This window comes from Ochotona princeps, chromosome 28 (genome assembly GCF_030435755.1).
Source record: "Ochotona princeps isolate mOchPri1 chromosome 28, mOchPri1.hap1, whole genome shotgun sequence".
Taxonomy (NCBI): domain Eukaryota; kingdom Metazoa; phylum Chordata; class Mammalia; order Lagomorpha; family Ochotonidae; genus Ochotona; species Ochotona princeps.
The window spans coordinates 9,427,041-9,444,691 of NC_080859.1; positions in this window are offsets into that span (position 1 = coordinate 9,427,041).

Genomic DNA, 17,651 nt, shown 5'->3' on the forward strand with positions numbered 1-17,651 from the left:
AAAGCCAGAACACTGCAAATACTCCCTGGAGAGTGAGTCCGATGAACGTTTCCAATTCCCATCAAATTTCCTGAATTTGAGAAAGACTGGGCTTGTGGTAGTTGTTATAAATCCATCTTGTTAGTAACGTATTTGCTTTTCAAACACAAAAGTCAGAAAGAATTGCCCCTTGTGTAATTTTAAAAATTCCACAAATGTTTAGCCTGTGTGATAGCCACTAGACCACCCCAAAATCACTAGAAATACTTCATTTAAAAAAGAGGAAGACAGATTCAAATATTGGGCTTCTTTAAAAAACAAAAGGCAACGTGGATGAATGAAGGCTTCTATCTGATTGCACTAAAAAATGCCAAGCAAAAGCCTGTAATTTACCAAATACTTTGAGTTGAAGATTGTTCTAAGGGCCTTATTGTACACATTTTCTAGCCATGTGTAAGCTTATGACCATGTAGTTTTTTTTGTACAATCTCAGCATTCACAGATCATAAATTCCATGAAAGCAAACTTCTGGAATGAGTTCTCCTTACTGGGTGTTGACTTATGTTGGCATTAGAGTAATGACTAGACATAAGTACCTCCATCTCATATGATCTGAATAAGGATTAATATCATCTCTTCATCCATTTCTCTTTCTATTGGCTAATAGCACACCTTCTACTTGTCCAAGTAGGACTGTTGTGGCAGAAGAAATACTTCAGCTATAGCTGAAGCCTCAGAAATGCATCATCTAATTAGATGTTACTAAACAGATGGGAATTTATAACTTATGGTTCTTCTCAGGCATCCCCCAGTTTCCTTCTGGAACATCTGCTCCCTTTCCATGTGTGTGTATGAGTACCATGGTTCTCTTTTCTTGCAAGAAAGTCAAGATCAGTTTGGTCATTTCAGAGCTCACAGGTTGCGGTTTCTCTTTGACATCAATCCACCAGTGGAGTCCTCAGTTCTAAGGTAAAAGGAAGGATTGGAGACACTCAAGGACAGTCATCCCACTCTGTCAAGAACTGGGTGGACATTGTGCTTCCTCTTTCCTGATTTCAGTCTACCCTGAGGCTGGTCTACAAGCTTGTTGCAAATTCTATGGGCCCCCAACCCCACCCTGATGTCTTCTAACAATTTCCTTTCATACTTAACTACATGACTTGGTTTCTATTTACAGATGTACCTAATACATTATTTCGAAAGATATTTTAAAATTCCAGAAAACATGTGTCAATGGAAATACACCAGGCAGAAAAATCCAAATTGGTTAAAGATATGGGCAATTGCAGAGGTCTCTGCCCAGCAGGAAAGGCTGCTGCACTTAGGGGAGATGAGCAGCACTTGAACAGGTGAAGTAGGATGGACAGAAACCATCTAGCCTTGACCAAAAAAAGACAAAATTCACTCACAAAACAATACGTAGACCCATTTGAATGGAAGAGTGCACATCATAGGGTTCTTCCTGCTGCAAACATGTACTGAGCATCTTCTGGGAGCTGGCCATTTGGGAAATTAGGCGAATCGGATCAGACGCCTTACCTTGGGGAGCCCAGTAAAGAGGTGCATACCTGTGAGTGGCTGACAAAATGATGTCTGACCACTGCCCCAAATCTCTTGTCTTTGAAAATAATCTGTACTCCAAAGCAAAATTCTCTTGTAACCAATGCATTGCTCACAGGTAGAAAAGGGAAATAACATTGGATTTGAGTTAGTGTATTTAAAATTGTAGTGAGCAGACGTTTGAAACTTTCTAGGGTAGCACTCCATGAAAATTGTGAGAATTTCTAGCTTCAATTGATTCTCACTTTAACATTTTGAGTGAGTGCAAAAGCAGTCGTTTAAATATATATATTTATATATATATATATATTTTTACATATATATATATAAAACCTTTATGTGAAAGAAAACTTCTACAATTGTGATTGTTTTATATCCTTCTCTGAAAAATCCTTACTCATACTTTTTAGCCAGAGGCTTTTGTTTTGCTTTTCTTTCTGTTTTGTTTTATTTTTTGTAACCATTATTCCTTTTCAGCACACAGTAAGACATCAATTTCCACAAACCAGCTTTATGTTACTGGTGTCCATGTTTTCTTTCTAGATCTTGCTATGTTATTGCTGTTTAATTTTTGCTAGATATAAAAGGTCATTTCCTACTCCGTAACCAAGCTGAACTGTCTTGTTGGAGAAAGATAGGTAGCTGACAGTCCTCATCAATGTCAGCAAGAGCATCCTTGCTTGATATGGTAATAAAAATGGACTAACCATGTCAGCCATGTGAAGTGTGCACCTCCGGTGCACACAATCAAGCATGCTGTTGAAGAGCAATGGCTCCATTTCTCGTTTGCCAATGATGGCTGTATAATAATTTATTATAATCAATCTTCTACAGCTCATGCTTAGGTTGATTCTATTTTAATTACATATATTGCTTGATTATTTCTTTTGGATAAATTCCAAGCAGCAAGATGACTAGTACATACACATTTTTTAAAACTTTCGGCCTTTATATTATTTTTCTTGTTGCTACTCAAAAAATTGTACCCATGCATCCTCAACTAATACTGAGTAAGACACTGCTACGTTGTCGTTTGCACTTCAACCCTGGAGCCTCTCTGTTATTTTCCTGTGTCAGTTATGTCTCAGTATCTATGTATATGTCTGTCTTGTATATATCTATGTCTTCCGACGCAAAGAGAAAGTGAAGGTTTGGTCATTTCCCACCTCTGTGTGTCCTTATACCTGTGTGTCTTTGCTCATTTCTCCATTCCCATACTTAATTCCAAATCTCTCTTCTTTCATTCTAGAAGATCTGCTCTGCCTCTATCAGGCAACTTCCCTGACTTCCTGGCTCCTGGTCAATGTTGGCTGCACTCCTCCACTCCTACATTAAGCCAAGAGGATTTGTATTGGCTCCAAGGTGGTTACTAATGCATTTCAGCTTAATTCCTTTCAGAAGAAAAGTGTGTATTGCCTCTTTTAGAAAGATGACTGATTCACTTTTCCTCCTTTTTCTCTTGACCACCTTACTTTTTGTCATTAAAGGAGCACACTGTCAGTCTTTTAGCTACAACCAGCTCAGAAAGTAATTATCTCATTCAGAGACTACACAACATCCTTGCTATACAATTTTTTAAGAAGATTGTCATAAACAAGTAGAGCAAATTCCTACAAATGGAGATGCTATGAAAAATTTTCATGTGTTTGATCAAATCATTTCTGCTTGGGCTTCCAAAATAAATACTCAGAATTTGAACTTTAAGTTACAGCTACTGTGAGTCAAAAAGGAGAAGAAAAATAGAACCCATCACTTTTGTTGCCTTTTTTGTGCAAAAATAAGTTTAACACACGATCAAGAAAAGTTTCATGTGAAAAAATTTGCCAAATATTTTATAGATCACTTATTTGAAGCATGAGATTAGGTCTGCATAACGTGATTGCTTCATATCAAGTACTGTAATTTCCAAATGTAAGTATAGCAAATTTTTATTTATATTTAATAGTGTAGTAGATAGCATTCTTTAATGTACTTCCTTCTAGATGTCATTTATTTCTCCTCTCTCTCTCCTTTTTCATAGCAAGCAAAAGAAAAAAATTATAGCCAGAATGTTAATTTCCTTCTGTGCTTCTTGTTTGATGTCAGTTAGGCACTCTCTCACGTCATTCTTCATGTCTCTGAAAAGATTGTAGTAGCACCTGCTAGCGTGGGAACAGTGGCAGAGCTTTGCCCCTGCAATGCCCCGTGCGTGCTTGCAGGGATACAGATCAGCGTCTCTGCTGCTGTTGATCACCTGGTTGCTCATGGCGTCGGAGTGTTCGGCACAACAAATTATGCTGATGCCCACCATGGCAAGACCTAGAAACTTGGAGCTCCAGTTAGTTGTGCTTCTTTTCCAGCCCAGTGGAACTGAGAATAGAATTTTTGTCCTTCCACTACAGATGGTCAACAGACTAGAGTGTGCCAGTAGTCTGAGAAGAGGTCAATCTTACTGTAATTACCAATTACTCCATCACTCCACATTTGTTATCTCTCGATACCTGTAATTCACGCAATAGACAACCTAATACTCATCACTGCCATAATCATCAAACCCTTTTCTGCCTCAGCACTCTCCATTTCTCTCAAGGAAGCCTGTACATTTGCAAGCATTTATAACAGCAACCTCCAGAAGTCAAGTTTCACTTCTAGCAAATGTGGGGTGAGGGAGACTCTAAGACAAGCTGATCAGACATTGGAACAACAAAGACAGGAGGATTAGGCAAGTCTGTGAAGATGAAAGCATCAAGAGGTCTTGAGGGAAAAACGCTTCAGAGGTGTCTTTTCAAAATCAAACAGGAAAACTCTCATCTATTGGTTCTTACTCCTTTATAAAGATTTTAGCAACATGTGCAACCAGTTTTATACATCTATCAAGTTAGAGCTCTCATTCTAAACAAACAAAAAGATGATGATGATGAAGAAAAGAATTGAGAGGTAAGTAGATTCATAACCCTTCAGCAGTCTCCCCAAAGTTATTTAACACTGTTGCCACAAGGAAAAAAATAATTTGAGAACATTTTCCACGAAAAATACACAGAATTGAAATTAAAGGAAATACGTGTGCTCATGTGGAAATACTTAGCCGCTACTCCAATATTGAACTTGTCTGTGAATCCATAGAGCACATATGACGTATTTCCTTGTTAAGTATACATTTTTTTTTTGTCCAATAATGCCAAAAAGTGATAACTCGATGACTGGGAATTATAGTGACAGTCACCTGTCACTCATTGTCCTTTATTAGCTGACAACCTCAGGCGTTCAGGCATGGATTCATACGTTTCCCCCCTTTAACTTTATTTTTAAGGGCACTGGGGGTGGGGGAGGATATCAGAGGATTCAGTCCTGAATAGACTTTTGTTTTGCTCTTTCTTTTACCTCTTGAGTGTGTCAAATGCACTGTGTCTCTCATGCAGTTTCTGTCTTTAGGGAGCCTTGGTTGGGCCAGCTAGTTAGTATTCAGAGTCAAGGCAAAGAGGATAAAGTTCCTCTCTCTGCTTGCTGAGACTGCAAATAAGCAATTAGACTAAAAGCAATGTATTGGAGAAAGAAGGCCACTGCCGACATCATTGTTGACTGGAACCTGCCAATATAGCTTTAAAATTGTAAAAACTTCATAGTAGGGAGAAATAGTCACTTAGAGGCACATAAGTCAGTTAAGACACTAAGTCAGTATTTGCAACAGACATTTCTGCTGTGCAATGTACTCTGTGAACTGTAAGCTTTTCCATTTAATCTTGTTTACTTATTGTAATGAGAAACAAATGGGTGAAATTAGCAATGGTGATAGAAAATCCAACCTTTTATTGTATTGCATGTTATAAAAACATTCTCTAGACTGGCATGTTACTCGCATTTTCATTTGAGCTCACTTGAAAGGATTGTAATGGAGGGCTGAAGGTTACAAACTGTTTTATGTCTGACCAAGCAGTGTGCTGCAGCTCTGCGGCATGGTTGCAGGAGAAGTTCAAACAAAGGCATTTTCTGGTTATCAAGAATGGGAGGAGAGTCAGTTCTGAAGACTCTATGCTGCCTTAATGTAGAGATTTTTATGCAACTGATGCATATTCTTCCAGTCTCAGAAGCATTTATTCTGTTCGTGCAACTACGATGGCCTAATTCCACTGTGTGACATATTGGTCTCTAGGAAAACTTCAAGATTCTGATTGTAGGAGGTGTCAGGTAAACTTCCTTGTAGACCTCCATGATTCGATATCCATTATTTTTCCTGTCTTCCCACCCCCATCCCTCCAAGCCACGTTTCCTGAAAGTTGAGAAATGCTAGCCTGATGAATTTATTTTTACATGTTCCAAGCCAGGAAAAAGAAAGGAATTTGGATTATTGACATTCTTTTACCGGAACTACAGTAGACTAGAGTTAGCAGAAAAAACTGCTAATCATCACAGTTTTCGTGTTGGAAGCAATTTGCCTATAATTAGTAAGTTGATAAATACCAACAAAATGGGTGCTAAAACGAACAACTCTTGTGCTGTGAGACATTTGACTCTACATTACACTTCGCATTTTTATATATGCAGCATTACATTTTGTTACAAAGAGCGACAACTTTAGCGGCAGCTGAAGCACTCTCATCTGGCTTCTGAAGAAAAGCAGTCATACATCTTAATATAACAACTTCTTTTACACAATATATCTAGTTTGTTTTTTTTTTCATGGAGTAAGCAATGCATGAATAAGAAAAAGAGTTGTTCTTTTATTTATTTTATATAAAATGGTATCAGAAGATGGAGGACTTGTTTTGCAAGATAATGAAATGCCATAGCATGGAAGATTAAATGGCACCTGGGTCTCTGGGTGTATTCTTCATTGGTAATACCAAATTCACATTTGTTTTTAGACATTTGTATTCCAGACATCATATGAAAGGGCTACTTATAGAAAACGTCTCAATGCCACATACAATCAAACCCATGGCTGCTTTTGTTGAAGTCAAATGAGGAAATAAATGGTGATGGTACGCTAAGGAGTGAAAAAAATTAATTCAAGTAAACAAAATACAGCACATTTTGTCTTTGAAATCCAAAATAGTTACATATCTGAAACATTTTAATACACACAAGGCTTTTGAAAAGGACTGAATCACAATAGGGGTATTTCTGTACTTACATGTCATGTACTACGTTTCACTATACATTGTAAGTAGCAGCAGCGGATGGCTTTATTAATGATATACTGAGATTCTGGCTCTATTGTTGTTATCAGAAAACATAATATCCCAGCCAATTCTGTATATTCAATCTGATAGAACAAAAGAGGTTGTACAAAGAAGAGGAAGAGTGTAAAGAAATTTCTGTGGGCAATTGCAGTTGGGAAAATATTATATCTTATCTTTCTATGTCTTTCTAAATTGGAACTGGTGTTTATGGAGATTATTTCAGGAGCATCTTTATCTACAAGCACTTTGCAAGTAACTTGATTAGTCCTTTGGCATCAGAGAGTTTGTGCTGTCTCCACACCATGAAATAAATGGGTTGCTTGCTTCTTAGAAAGTCTCGGCTAATGTTAACACTTACTGCAACTAACTGTTCTTTCTGTTTTAACAGTAAATGGTCAGTGTTCCTATTTACTGAATGAGGCAATAAGAAGTGACCATAGCCACAGTAGATGCAGATTTTTCTTTCCCTTCCAGAACATTCTACACTGGGTGGTAAAATATTTAAGCCATTTAACAGTAATGTAAACTCTATGGTGAAAAAAGAAGAGGCTATAATTCATTATTTTCTGCAATAAATCATGTGATCACATTTTAAATGACCAACTACCTTTCTTTACATTTATAGTTTATAGTACTAATCTCCTACTTGAGCACTTATTTGAGATACAGTGTATCTTCAATCAGTAACATACTACGATGAAGCGATAAGCAAACATTTTGAGGAAATATATGCTGCAATGATTTTTGAGGTATATGCTCCGTCTTATATACTGTTACTCATCTTCATCATACTGAAACTTCCACTGAATAGGTGTAGACTTTTGATAATAATTTGCCTATGATATAAGATAAAAACTCATTTCAGGAGTGCAAATTTTTCATGACATTGCATTTTTACTAGGATTTTTTTTTTAGTGGAAAGTCACATTTACAGAGAGAAGGAGAGACAGAGAGGAAGATCTTCCATCTGCTGCTTTACTTCCCAAGTGGTTGCAATGGCCAGAGCTGAGCTGATCCAAAGTCAGGAGCCAGGAGTTTCTTCTGGGTCTCCCATTTGTGTGAAAGGTCCCAAGACTTTGGGCCATCCTCTACTGCTTTTCAGGCCCTAAACAGGGAGCTGGATGGGAAGTGGAGCAGCCAGGATAAGATCCAGTGCCCATATGGGATCCTGGCACATGAAGGTCAAGGATGTTAGCCACTAAGCCACCACCAAGCCCGGCATTGTAGTTTATTAACAAATCCAAATAAATCTGGTTAAGGAATGAAAAAAAACTTTTCTCATACATATTCTCAAAGATTAAGAAATACAAGAAGAAATCCACAGAAAATTAATAGGAAATGCAAATAATGGAAAAGGAAAGTGTGGATTTCAAAGACCTTTGATGCTGAGATAAACTCATCTTTTAATTCCTCTTTTCTGTGAACTTTTTGAGGCCTTTTTTTAAAGATTTATTAATTTTTATTGGAAAGATAGATATACAGAGAGGAGGAGAGACAGGAAGATCTTCTGTCCAATGGCTCACTCCCCAACCGGCCGCAACAGCAGGAGCTGAGCCAGTCTGAAGTCAGGAGCCCGGAGCTTCTTCTGAGTCTCCCACAGGGGTCTCCTCAGGTGTTGGGCTGTCCTCTATTGCCTTCCAAGGCCATAAGCAGGGAGCTGCAAGGGGAACAAAGCCACTGGGATTAGAACCGGCACCCATGTCAGATTCTGGTGCATTCAAGGTGAGGATTTTAGCTGCTACACTACTGCACCGGGCCCTGAGGCTCTTTAGAGAGCAAGAGATTGAAGATTGAAGCTATGAAACCTGGGCCTGTTCAATCTAGCCACCATTCTTTCATCAATATTGCATTATGTAATCTAGGAATCTTTCTTTCAATGCGTGACTACATGTAAGAGATGGTAATATTTTGAAAGTACTATACTAGAATATATATATATATGTGTATATATATATATATATATACACACACACACACACATATACACATATTCATTGCCGAATCAATATTTCATAGTGTGATCTGCAAGAGGCTTCATTTGGCTTATTCCCAAGCTTTCTCTGCCATTGGAAAGGAATGCTCACACACATGTGAAATGACCAAGAGCATTAGTGTAATAAAGGAGTTAAGGCTAACCCAAAGCATAATCATGCATTAAATTGTTCTTAAAAATACTGACCTAAGCACCTCTGTGAGATGTTATAAGCAACATTTGAAGAAGAAAAAAATGACATTTGGAAGTTAGATATGCACTCCCCGGTAGCCTATATAATTGCTGATTTACCATCATGGTTGCTTACGGTGCTTTGTCAAAATCATTTCTTCTCTCTCTAAGGAGTGATTTTGTCTTCTTTTTTTGTCCATGTGGGCCACTGTATCATACCTCAAATTAACATTCCCAGGGTAAGCTCTGTGTCCACAGAGGTTTGGGTTAAAAAGAATAATAATAAGTAAAAGTGCAACAACTTTGTAAACAGTCCTCACTTCTACTCACTAGAGTTATGCATATGTTTTATCAAAAGGTCTTATATTTCAACATGAGCCTCCAACAGGAATACTGGAGGTAACAGACTATTTTTCATTAAGTCCCATTGTCAAGCAACTCCTTTCCACTCCCCAAAGTCCAAAATTTAATCCAACTCTTTTATCACCATTGTTGGCCAGTGGTGATTTTCCTAGAATTAGATGATTTATAAGGTTTTCTAAAAATGGTTCGCATTTTGTAGTAGGTCCTCCTCAATACATTGTAAGTCTACGAGGAGTAAAATGAAGCAAGAAGTTTATTTTTCATTCATTTTCTTCTTTCAGAGAAGTTAAGGTGAAAAGAGGTTTATGGCAAAGCTTTTCCTATCAGCAACTAAAACCAGGAAAAGAAATCATGGTAGAACATGCAATAATAGGATAATTTTCTGCACAGATCCAACTATGTTGAGAATGATTCAATGAGGGCCCACGGTTACTTTTAATGAGGGTTGTTGTGGAATAAGTGAAAACCTCTTGTACCTATGAGCCACCACAGTTGCCACACCAGGAAAAAAAGTTCTCTTCTCTGCTGATTGAGACTCATTTTTCTGGAATATTTCTATTAGTATGCTTTGAACAAGCATGCAAATCTCTAAGCCAAATTAATTATTCTTGGCATTCCCAGGAGACAATTTCTCTCTCTCTCTCTTTCTCTCTCTCTTTCTCCTTCTCTCCCCCGCCTCCTTTCTTAACCAAAGACAGGCAGTGGGGAACCCTTGCTCTGAACATACTTCTTTATGGCTAGCAATTTCTAATTGTCCTACTGTATGTTGCAGTATTTCACCAGCTACAGTCTGAATTCATTGCCATCCTCTCCTTAAAAGTTTGAAACCCCCTAGTGACAGGAATATTAATGTGCCAACACTGTCATATCTATTTCAGCTCATACATATGCAATGTCTTTGTTTTCAAAGATTTATGTCAGACTTTGCTGAAGTGAGGTATTCTACCATTTTAGATAATAGGATGCCAAAGTGATGTTATCAGCCACATTCAGCACTCACTCAAGCACACGAGAGGAGTACCCGTTCCTCCATGGCTTCAACTCATAGAAACTGTTATTTATACTTATTTGATGAGAAAGTCTTTCAGGCGGAAATGGTGTATTTTTAGAAGAAGATTATGACCATCCTGTGGATTATCTTTTAATTAACAATGGATGATTGGTGCCCACTCTGCTGTAGCAAGCGTCTTGCTGCTAATGAATTTTAAAAGACTTACTTTATTTAATTACAGCTAATCACTAGGGCAAAATGTGGATTTTTCTTTGATCCTCCATGTATTGTGGTAATCCCGATGGCAGATAGCATAGCCTGAAAATGTTTTGAGTCTCTCAGCTGGTTACATCTTGGCAAAAGGTAAAACCACATTATGCTGAACAACTTCTTTCCTTCCCTCTGTAGTTGCCCACCCTGGCATAAAAATCAGATGGAATTAACTTATAAACTGCCATAGCTCTTTAGGCAGAGTTTGGAAATTTTCAAATATGTGAATCTTTTTCTTTGTCTGACATCCAGAGCTGGGTTCTTTGATCTTATTCAGTGACCTGATTCAACTAACGTTATTGGACATTGTCAATGTGCCAGGCACTGTTCTAGGCTCTGAGCATGGAACTGCAAAGAGAATACACTAAGCCCTTTGTAATCCAACTTTTAAGCATGAACTGTGTTGTCTTTCTACCATATCCAGTCTAGATGACTACACACAGATTAATGTACCCTATAAGTGGCAATCGTTTTTGCCTTTGGTCGGATTAGAATTACTTTTCCTTGGAAGGCAAGACAGGGTGATCTTTCCTATGTTGTTCTTTTCCTGTCTTTGGACTTTGGTAAGGGCAATTTGTTTGCTCCCATAAGGAGAAGTGACCTCGTTTTGTCCCTACATCTCAAAGAACATTATCTTGAAAATATATACTAAATCAATCTTCATTCCAGGTATGTCTGCTATTTCACATTTAGAATGTCAGACATAATCATTTTCACCAAATATGGGACGTCATCCTTTGGAAGGCATTCTACTACTTACTGTTTCAAACGTAAGTTACATTTGTTTCTGAAGGAAAAGCTCATTCCACATTAATTAGTGTGATTTACATTTGTAATTTCAAACTCTTTACAATAAACTAACTTCTTTCTCACTTTTCTGTGTTTCTTCTGTAATCTAGAGTCCTTCCAGCTGGCATTGGTTGGTTTGACCCAAGACCTCTGAAGGACAGAATTCCTCTGGATCTTCCAGGGAGAAACCGAAATTGCTTGAATAACAAAGGGGGAGAGGGGACAGAAGTGACCAGTACTGGGCAGAAGAGAGCATCAAAAACTGACCTATTGCACTGACACTCACTTGGGACAAGATTAAGCCAGCCTCTGAGCTGGATCCATGGACTAACTCTTTTGGGAAAACCAGAGTTCCTGGTTTTCTAAATAATCTATTAAATTGTCATGCTATCTGTAACTCAAGAAGAAAAAAAATCATCTGGGCAGCACTATTTGTTTCACAGCTCCGAATGTGTTCTACATTGTTGAACACATTGGCGTTTCTACATGTTTGCCAGGACTGGAGCAGATTTCAGGGAGGTTTGTTGTCAAATCGATGGAGGGGGTCCCTGTTACACAAGCGGGGCTCCGTCATCACACAATAATGAGTGCCACCCTCCCTCTACCTTCGTGTGACTACGTATACACACCCCTCCCATGCCTGGTTCACACTGCCCACACAGCGTGGTAATTCCTATGCAACTTGACCCAGAACACGTGGCATCCTACTTGGCAGGCATTTAGGCTTACAGAGTGATTGAGGTTGAAGAAAGTGCTTCCAAAGTGCAATTCATGTGTCTTAAAAAAAAATTAAACATTATAAAACAGGAGAAGTGAAACAGGATCTGTGGTTAGTTCCTGTGATATGGAAAACATCTGCAGTTTCTCTCTGCATCAGGATGCAGGGCTGTGCTGAAGTCACATCCTGATAACATCTGCACATTCGTGATAGCTTGTGCTTTATTCTTCATGGTCTGCTGATGAGAGATTCTTTAGCATCCCTTCAGTCATCAAGACCCCAGTTGGATTTCTTTGCTTGTGACAGCCTTAAAGGTGGTTTCATTTACATTTGCTAAAATGTCACAATATAGGAAGATATTTCAGTTTGATGTTTCATCCCTTCCTTTTTTTATCTGGATGCTAGTTTTAGCTTTTCAAATGAATGTCGAACTCAAAATAGATTTTCCATGAAGTATATTTTGTCTGATTTTTTTTTTGAAACACCACAGCCTGCAGCACAAGACTTTTTTCTTTCTAAAAAAGTTCCAACAGGGAATGACACCTCTGCTCCCGCTTGCATTGCAGCACCTACGCTGCCTTTAGGACGCAGTTTGTTTGACACCAATAACACCCAATGCTCAGACTATTGTAAAGGTCAGATATCGACAGGATCTGAGCAGCTTCTGCTTCTCTAATGACTCCAATTACATCAGAGCTGAGTAAATTGTCAATAAACACAGACATTAGCATATGTAGAAAAAGTGTTTATGTTTCTAACACCAATCATTGGTGACCCCATCTCCTGCTTCAGGAGAATTTTGTGATCCTTAAGGTGTTATAAAATGACAGCATTTATGCAAATTATCTCAGTATATCCAAAAGTCTAACGTAGACTGCCGAATGCTAACTTACAGTGCTAATTTGGATATAGTCAAATTAACATGTAACTTTAAGCAGCCCTATGAGCAGTAAATTTTTAAAAAAACACATATTTAAGGTTAAATTTCTTGATCAATTTAGTGAAAACTTCTCTCCTCCAGGTTCCACACTTCCTCCCAGAGATTTATAGAGTTGGATAAGGTATTGCACTGATATTCTCACATGCTTTGTGAAGGCTGAGATCATAAAACCTTTCTTGTCACTTTGAAATATTTGGAGATGTTACATGTATTGTATTGACTTTCAATGTAATCCTATCAGAGAATCAATGAGATTTTGCGTTTTAGTTTGTTGAGATGATTTTTGGAGGATTTTTTGGTGGATTTTCCAAGTAAAATTGAGAGAGTGTGTATCCTACAATATTGAATGGGATATTCTACAAAGTTTGTTTAGCTCAACTGTACTGGTAGTACTATTGAACTATTGTACATTTCACTGTTATTTTTATTAGTATGCCCTATCAGAGGGTGTTTAAAATGCCCAACTTTGGCTCTGGATGTGTAGGTAACTCCTTCCTCATCAAATTTCACCTTCTTTTTTTAAGCACATCCGGCATTGAAAAACTTTTCCGGCCCGTTGTCCTTACAAATACCCTTTCTGTCACAGCGCTTACCAAATAGATCTTGCACTACATTTATGAGTACGTGCCTCTCTTAACTATGTGATCCACAAGCCTTTTCCCTCTCAAGCGCTTGGATTAACCTCTACAGTTCACTGTCATGTGAACAACCAAAATCCCTTGATAGCAGAAATTGTCAGTTACTCTGAGACGTTTGGTAGAAAAATTCTTTCAAAGTCCGCATTCTCAGGTTCTGCAGCCTGAACTTGGGCTTCTGCCAAGACAGTCTAAATACAATGGTCTGAATTCCGAAGTTTGGTTTGGGACTGGTAGTTACAAGCAAGCCTGAAGATACTATGAAAGATAAATACCCATGTGTTCTTGATTCTTTTATAGGAACAGTGGCATCTTCTTTGTCTTCTTAGGAAGTCTGTAGTGACTTGTTCCAATCTAACCACTGCTTTGTTTCTCTGGGTTACTGGTACCAAACAAAATGAATACAAGAATGTGATGAATTGCCCATGTTTTATCTTTATTGATGAGTTTTTTTGTACATTCTCCAGTCTGCCATGATGCCAGAGTTTAGTTCTCCTACTTCTCCCCGACACATCCTCTTTCCCCAAGGAAAGGTGATTAAATGTCCTCTCACAGAATTCTCTACCTGTCTTATTTCTTTTATTGTTTTTTTACAATGATTTTGTGGAGACCCTGGTGACTTCAAAATCAATAAGTGTGTCTAGATGTGAATATTCTACCCTCATCTACTGAACACATCCCACTTTAAGCTTCAGGGGTCAACACTGGAATGTTAACTCCTCATAGATCTTCACTTATTGCGCTTGATGTTTCTCCAAGCTGGATATGTAAACAAACCTCAGAACTCAGTCATCTCTCGCCCTTTTGCAGCGGATCAATTTCCATGTTCTGTAATCGCACCTCCAAATACTTTTGAGTTACCATTTCCTCCCCATTTCTACAGCCGAGTTTATGTTATCAACAATGTGCTGGCAAATGTGTAACTGCCATCCCACAGCACTGACCCAGATTTGCATAGCACAAAAACATGAATGTGCTCATTATTAATCATATTGACATGAAGTATATATGTAGCTCCTGATTTAAAATAATAATAATAATAAGATATATTGCCTAATGTATATCTCAAAGTTCATATTAATATTCATAGAATGCCATTGTGGATTTGTGCCGATTGTTTGTATCTGTAGCCAACCCCAACTTTGTTTGCAGCTGATGAACATTGTCCTGAAAAATACATGGTAAAAAAAAAAAAAGACATGAGCAAATTCTTGAAATTGATCTTTTAATATTAAAAAAATACTTCAGATATTCAGACAGAGCAAAATGGCACAATAGGGTGAGGAGAGGTTTAAACAGATGAAGAAGGATTATCCAACAAATAGGATAATAATGGGAAATAGGAGCAGACAAGTCCATGGTACAGAGACACCTGGAGCCCGGGGAACATGAAAAAGTAGCAGAGACAGTGGAGTGGTGCTGCAGCAGCAATGAGAGCTCCACCAGTGATGAGGGGGGAAGAGGAGATCACCAGGGTCTCAGGAAGTGAATTCAGCCATAGAAGAGCAGGCCCTGAAGATTTATTTTTTAAAGCCGATCATGATTAGAAATGGAAATCTTTAATAGTACAATGAGTGAGACAAAGAAAGAATCTCAGACCTGGAAGACACCTATAGCAATAACGATGAAACAGTCAAAAAGCTGGAAGAGGAACTGAGTAAAACTAAGAAAAGCACCCAAGAATTAATGGACACCATCAAAGGAGTGAATTAAAAATTGTGAGAAATCCTGAAGGTGTGGAAAGAGAAACTGGATTAAAAGATACAGTCAATGAAATAATAACTGAGACTTTCCCTAACATGAAGAGAGAATTGGGAAACAAAATACATGAAGCTCAAGGAACCCTGAATAGGGCTGACCGAAAATGATCCTATTCCAGGGACATCATATCAAGCTCTGTTCAGTTTAACATAAAAGAAAGATACTTAAGTTTGCATTTGAGAAGAGTCGGTTAACTTACAGCAGAATCCCAATTAGACTCACAGCTGACCTCTCAATGGAAACCCTACTGGCTACAAGGGAATGGAGTGACATATTCCAAAAATTAAAAAAAAGGAAGGGGCTTATAATAATAAATCCAGGAAATCTTTCCTTTGTATTTGAAAGTGAATTAAAACACTTCCAAAGCAAACAAAAGTTATAAGACTTCACTTCAACTTGATCTGCCCTGCAAATATTGCTTAAAGATTTGCTACAGAGAGAAAAAACAGTAGTTACCAAATCCAGAGGCAAATATGGAGAACATCTCAGTAAAATGACAAAAGAAACCTAAATCAACAAATGAGAAACCATTGCTAAAATGACAAAATGAAATTACTATCTATTGATATTAGCCCTGAATGTAAATGGCTTGAACTCATCAGCCAAAAAACAGACTACTGCACTGGATCAAAAAATAATAACCATTTATTTGTTGCCTCCCTGATACACATCTCACCAACAAAGATATATAGAAACTAAAAGTGAGAAGATGGAAAAGGATATTCCAAGCTGATGAAAAGGAAAAACAAACTGCTGGAGCCATTCTAACATCAAATACTGCAGACTTCACTGTGGAAAGCATGGAAGGAGATGAAGAAGGAGTGAAGGAATCACATTTCCACACAGACCTCAAGACATACAACAAAGCAGGAACAGCTGATCTTTGACAGCAGAAATGGAAACAACGCTGGGGAAAAGGTTGGTCTCTTCAACAAACGTTGCTGTGACAATTTTCAGTGCAACCACTGAAAATCAACATGCTGAGTGCTCAGACAACTGAAAACTGATCTACTGTATGACCTAGCTGTCACATTCCTAGCAATGTATTCAAAGGAAGTGGAATCTGAATTTGGAGAAGTGACTTATAACCTTATCTTTATAGCAGCACTACCCACAACTGATTATTAAAGACATAGAGACAACCCAATGGCCACCAAAAAAAGAAATGGGTAGAGAAACTGTGGGATATCTGCTCCATGGACTATGACTCAACCATTAAAAATAATGAAATTCTACCATTTGCAACAAAATCATCCCAACTGAAGACCATTATGCCCAGTGAAAGAGAAGAGACAAAGTGAGAGCTCTTCCATCAGCAACAGTACAATCAGCAATACTACTGAAATGAGGAGAAGGGAAATGCCAGAGTCCATGGAACTGTATAATAAAATAATAAAGTAAATCACTCTTAATAAATAAATAAAATGCTTTGATTAATTATAATAAATAAATAGATGCCAAACAATAAATACTGCACCATACAATACATTTCAAAATAATTCAGTGTAAGTATTTATTACCATTCATGTCTTCCCTGTGCTTCTCAGCCTTCATTACCAGTCTATGTTTTATATAGATCCAACTTAAATGTCTCATGTAGCCCATGGACTCCACTGTTGACACGGTGCATCTCACAAACCAAGCCAAGGACATTGGAACACCAACATTATCACACCCAGAAAAGAAAGCCTCACCCAGTTCCACAGGCCTTTGGAAAGGAGAGTTATTTGTCTTGCATATGGGAACATTTAGGAATTGGTTATTGCTAGTTAACACTCTTTTTTATTCCACATGTTAAAGTGAGAACTCTGTTCACTGTATATATGTGTTACAATATTTGTTATAACATACCTTCACTTTATAATAACAAAATTAGTCCTTAACTAAATAAAGAATTCAACACATAGAGAGATGAGTATTCCATAGGAGTATAGACAAGGATGGTAAAAAATAACCAAATCTCAAGATACTCACTAATATTAAAACATCAAATATGGAGCCATTTAATGTTACTCCTGTGGTCAAATTAATTGACTTGAACTCCCAAATCATACACTATTTTCAGACTGCATACAGGTACAGGTTTTATTAATTTGGATCCTTCTGGCAGTTCTAAGTTTAAAGTTATTTTTCCAACTTCCAAGATTTCCTGTCTGTTTATTTACATTCTTGCATTTAATAAAAATAATTTCACAACATTTACCATGGTTTTTTTTACATTCAAAAACACTCATTTTTTTTTCATGCCAAAAAAAGAGAATGGTAGAAAAGATACAGGTTTTGAAGTAGAAGTGATTTGAGTTTTCAACTGAGCTTATAAGA